Raw genomic sequence first — 6,293 nt, forward strand, 5'->3', positions numbered from 1 at the left:
TTTGCACTCCCTGTTTATCACAAAGTGCTGCTCATATTTTAGTACTCCCTGTTCATCACAAAGTACTCTATCTTGGTACTCACTGTTCATCACAAAGTGCCTTGATCTATCCTAGTCTTCCCTAGAGGACCTGTTTGAGTGTATCCTCTTAGCAGCTTATCTAATCGACAGCGTATGTTCATCACAGAACTGCCGATTTGGCCTAGAAGACAAAACTTCACACTTTTTTAAACACAAACGCGCTTATCTGACATAAACGCGCTTAAAGACCGCACAGACGCGCCTGAAAAACACAGATGCACCTGACCAACATAGATGTGCCTATGCTTTGCACAGACGTGCCTAGGCGACATAGACATGCCTTCTTGGCACAGACACACCTGACCATCACAAACGCGGCCGCATTTGGCACAGATGCAGTTTCAAACGCAGACGTGCCTGGCACAAACATAGACGTGCCTCGCGAGCATAGATGTGCTTGGCACCAACGCAGATGCGCCTGAATGTTTTTGGACATTTTTTGGACCCTAGTCTAAGTGCATTTATTGCCCTACCTAGCATGCATTAATGACAATAATAAATGCATCGAAGCACAAGGAGGTTTGGTGGTACTTACCGGCTCTCCTGCCTCTGCTGGCCTTTGAAATCAGCGAACGTGGTCGAATCTATGAATGAAGGCCATCGCTGCTGACTGATGTTGCTCTATTTTCACTCTGCACTCTACTCTTGTGGATGTGTAGATGACAATGAGGATGTATTTCCCCCGTGGTCTATCTTATAGCCTACCCTACCCCTAGCCCTCGTTTCCCGAGTTAGTCTTCACTATCCCGTGACTCTGTCACTTTATCCGGTCAGTCCATTCTATTCCATCTTTCTTATCGAGAGATTATCTGCAATCTTTTCAGACATTTTCATCCAATCTCTCGAGGGGGCATATATCATTCCTATCCTGGGGCAACTCTGTATCAGTTCATCTTATCTTCTTTGAAACAATGCGACAAGCCGCATTGTCTCAAAGAGGAGCAAAATGTAGACACCTAAAATTGTCATGTCTAATTAAATAAATATTTTATTTATTTAATTATCTAAGCTTAATTCTTCTATTAATTAAATAAATCATTATTTATTTAATTAATTCATTTATCCTCTTCTAGCCTTATTTCTCACTTAAATAAATACCTTTTATTTATTTAAATTATCCTTTTCCTAAATTAAATAAATATCTTATTTATTTAATTGATCCCACTTCTTCTATTAATTAAATAAATCTTCATTTATTTAATTAATTCATTAACCTTTTCTATCCATGACACATGTCATTCATCTCTTAATTCTTACACTACCTACCTCTTTCATTATTTTATTATTTCTTTTACCTACCCTCTAATCATAGCCGACCTCCTTTTACACCTCTCAATCTTATCCCTCCATTTCTTATTGTGTCTTCTATATAAGGAGATGCTTCCCTCATTATCAAACCCTAATCAATTATTCTAATGAATCATCTTAAGGACTTGACTACATTACGATCCTACTTGCAACCACATTTCGTTCTTTGTTGAGCTCTTGTGCACATAAAATCTGAGAGCAAATATATCAAGCAAGATCAATGGAGATAGGAAGAATGGAGATCAAAACCCTATTGGACATGTGATGGTATAATCTTTGTGATTTTGTTTGATTTGCATTGTCTTAGGTAATCTTCATATGTTATGGTGGATCTTTGTTGTTGTTAGGCTAGGGTTTTGTGGTTGAATTCATTTAGCCTTTCAATATCGTTATTATTGTTATCCATTTTCACCATATACAATTCTAGCGACATGGCCACCCCCAAACGGTACAAAAATTCACCATTTCCGACATGGCCAACATCAAAAATTCGCCATTGGTGAATATTCGCCACTAAAGTAAACTCTGCAACTCTATCCCTAGACAGCCTACATACCCGTTTCATCACGAGATCAAGGCATAAAGTATGTAGTTCTGGTTTATGACTATGGTTTAATGTAAACTATTTCATGGGTATGCAACCCTTTCTAGGGTCAATGTCCCAGATAGTTTCTCTGTGGCTGCTACCCACAGTGGTAGCTCTATAGCAAAAAGGCTCAAGGTGGCCTCATCATTGTGGCCTAAAACAATTAGGTCCTATCTCCTATTAAATACGTCACCCTTAACCCATTATCATCTGCCAAAATCCATCAAGATAAATAAATTCTAAAATGTCACACACAACCAACCCCAATGGGGTTCTCTGAGGTTTAACTGAGTGAATGTAAATTCATTTAAACTCTATCCTTTTTTTTGATAGCTTATTAAAATGACCATTACACTTTAAGTATGAATCCTAATACTAGAAGGGTACTAAATTGCTTGAAATAAAATAAAATTATTAAATAGAAAGACTTTGGAAAATAATTTAACAATTACTGTTGAAGGGAAAAGCTATTTAGTTATAAGCTTGAAGATAACCACGACTAATTCTTCGATTTGAAGTAACATAAATTTTATCTTTAATTATTTTCTGCAAATGATAACTTCACTTAAATATGAATCCTAATACTTGAAAGGAAATCAAATTATCAAATAATAATACTTTGGTAATGAATTTAATACTTGCTTAAAGGGAAATCTAGTCAACAATAAGCTTCAAATAACCACTTTATTATTATTAATATTTTATTACTAATTGTTTGAAAAGAGATTAGGAAAGAGACTAAACACTTGCTAGTTGACCAAGAAAAATAATAATAAGCCTCCCTAATAAATAATTTTTATCAATCTATTTCTAGTTGATCTCTTATCTATTCCTTTGTGTTAACTTTATCTTTAGATATCTATCCTTATCGATTTCAAACTCTTAGAATAGAGCTAATGTTTCCTCCTAAAATTTACTTCAGTTAAAATTATTATTTAATTCTTTAAGTGATCATGGGGTAGGTTTTCTTGAACTCATTTTCTTGATAAGGATAAGGATCTAGTACTCTAGAACAATGAAATTCTACTTTATTTCACCTTCAAAACTAAATTTTCTTACAACAAAAGACAAGTACTTGATTGAGATTCACAAGATACATCAAGTCTAATAATCTTATGTAAGAAGATTTCAGATTTTGTTTCATCTCCATTTGGTAAAACACTTGAATATCAAGATGTATACACAACCTTGTGGCTAATTTCTTTTAATATTCATTATGATCACACTACACTACTACCCATCAACGCAAGGACTTACATGGACATATTTTAGTGATATGATAGGAGAGGTGGAGACCATACACAACAACCAAAGATATAACTACATACAAGAATGACACATCCTACAAATAGTGACAAGCTTGCTTTCATTGTCTCTCCTACAATCTTTTCATTTTATTTAATAGATTGTTGCACTACATTACTATATGGCTAACTATGAAATTCACATTTCTAATGCACCATTTGTATAAAGATTAAAAATTGCTTCTTATAAGTATCACCACTTAATTGACTCTTAGCTTCAAGTTTACTATTTTCTTTCTTTTTGCATAATGCCATCTAATAAGAATGGATAATTTGTCAATGTTTTCTAAGAAGAAAATCAAAGATGAAACAAGATAGAGTAACTCATTCTAAAACAAATATTCTTATCTCTCTACAGATATGTTTGTGAAGTGGAGTAAACATATATGAGTGTTGATCCTACTTGCACAACTTGACCCTATGAGCATGATGGAAATACCTCATTTGTAGCCAAGGTGACCGAATTCATAACTTTAAATACAATTCTCACTTGCATTATCTTAAGCTTTCTTCATTAATAAAATCTAATTCCTATCACAATTCCCCACATTGATGAAGTCATAATTCACATGAAGAGTATTCATAGCTCACTTATAACATTCAACCATCACCTAACATAAGATGTTTTCATTCACTTCATACATTATAGGTAGAAGTACTATGATTTATCCTTTTAAGTATTCACTTATTCAAGGTTAATATTGCATTTCAAAAAAAAACATATTACATTCCAAATCTTCCTTTAAGAATACAATATCATCAACACAAGACAATCCTACATGGATAATATAGTCATACTTAAGATTTACCTATAAAACAATCTCTTTACCATCACACTCAAGTACAACATTTCATGGTAGAATTAGAGTATAAACATAGATATGCCCATTTATAGATGGGGCTTCACATCTCACAAATTGTTGACTTCTCAAGTGAGTATATAAAATGGATTTTTTTTACTATTGTATAAATACATAGATATATTCACAACTTAAATTAACTTCTCTACTAATCATAACTATTCTAAATGGTAGTGCTCTAATACATATACAACCCAATATATCATTATTAATAAAAATGAAATCATGAGTTATATTATTTCCTAAAGGCATAGTACCGATGACAATTAAATTAAGTCATATAATGCTAGCAATTTAGTATTAAAGATGGAATGATTAGCTAGTTTGAAATCAAATAATAATAACCATGTAGGTATAAATCAATTTTACACACTATCGGTTTACTTATTAAGATCCCTATACCTCACACTAATAAATTTTAAGAGAGATGTAACAAAAGTAGCTGAGGAAGTATCAATATGCTGTGTCAGTGGTAAATTTTGAAACAATCTTAGCAGACAGATTTCACACAGTATGTCTTGGTACTACTACTAATATAATCAAGCAAATTGATGCGTAAACTATTATAAAGAAATGGGCATTCAAAGGAACTAGTAGACTCTACCCCCAAAATCTAATAGGCATGTAGAAGAAGTCTCATACATATGAGAGATCATCAAAACATTTACAAGTTGCACTGAAAGGGAAGGCATAAAATAAAAAACATAGTAATTTAATTAAGTAAACCCTTAAGCTATTTAAAGCCCTAGTTATAATATAATAAGATTTCGCATCACTGTAATAGAATAGAGTGATCTTATGTTGGAATAATATTATTTAACATAGTAAAAATATAAAATAAAACTATTAAGTACTGGCTTAGTTAATAGAGGAAGGATCTATTTAAACTTACAAAAAATAAGAACAATAACTAAAATTCTAAAAAAGAAGTTAGATTCTTGCATACTTGATTGATCACAAACTGCTCATTGCCTTGTCCTGATGGCTGCAAAAATAGCTTCTTGAAGTTGACTGATCACAACCAACTCACTGTAAAACCCTTTAACCATGAACCAAGAATTTCATTGCATATTTGGATAATCAGTTGGGACATCAACTATAAGCACCTTCTACCCAATGACACAACACTCCAATGCAAATTGAAAGCTCGGTATGTACCAGAAACCCTCTTCTGTCCAATGACAAGACACTCCAATGCAAATAAAGTGCCCAATCCCACTACCAATCCCTACGACAGATCCTCTTGCCCTCATTTTATTTTCCTCTTCTTTTCCCTTCAATTGGAGGCTTCCCAAAAAGTATGAATCTCTCGATTGCCTCTAATTATCGCTCTTTGAATGAATCCTTCCCATAAGATATGTACGAATCTCCCAACGGCTAGCCTAGATGGCATCAATGTTTACACTCCAAGCTCTGTGTAATAAAGCAGCAACGTTCATGCTCCAAGCTCTGTGAAACGAAGCAGTTCAGATTTGTGTAGGTTGGGCATTCGATGTCGAGTGAATGATGACAAATGTCATAGATGGCTTCATTGTCCAAAAGCACAGAGACATCAATGTGTTCCAGAAGTGAGTGTGTAGAAAGCACACTATTGTCAGGCTCAACCACAAATGTGGACACCTGCGGTGAAGGATACATAGTAAAGCCTAGCTTGGATTTTTTTTGCCATAATCCACAGAAAGGTGCTCCAAAAGAAGTGAACCGAGTCCAGATCCAGTCCCTCCACCCATTGCATTAAAAACTAGAAAACCCTGTAGACCTGTGCAGTTAGTTATCTGCAAGCTTCCTGATACGGTCTAGGCAAAGATCCATGATCTCTTTTCCAATGGTGTAATGGCCATGAGAAAAGTTGTTAGCTGCATCTTCTTTGCCACTGATAAGCTCCTCCAAGTGAAAGAGCTGATGGTAGATGCCAGTGCAAACCTCTTCTATAATAGTGGGTTCTAGATTTACAAATACAACCCAGGGAACATGTTTCCCCACACCAATCTTGCTGAAAAACATATTGGAAGCGTTGTCTCTGCTTCCAATGGTCTTATCATTGGGCATCTGGCCATCAGGCTGAATGTCATGCTCCAGACAGTAGAGCTCCCAACATGCATTTCTGACGTGGATTCTGACCTGCCCAATGTGGATCAAAATGCACTCCCTCAT

At 34.7% G+C, this 6,293-nt stretch overlaps 1 pseudogene; it reads right to left on the reverse strand.

Annotated features, from left to right (window-relative positions):
• Positions 1–5,531: 5,531 nt before the first annotated feature.
• On the reverse strand, positions 5,532–6,293 carry LOC131077914 (tubulin alpha-2 chain-like; annotated as a pseudogene).

The sequence above is a fragment of the Cryptomeria japonica genome, chromosome 9 (assembly GCF_030272615.1).
Source record: "Cryptomeria japonica chromosome 9, Sugi_1.0, whole genome shotgun sequence".
Lineage (NCBI taxonomy): Eukaryota > Viridiplantae > Streptophyta > Pinopsida > Cupressales > Cupressaceae > Cryptomeria > Cryptomeria japonica.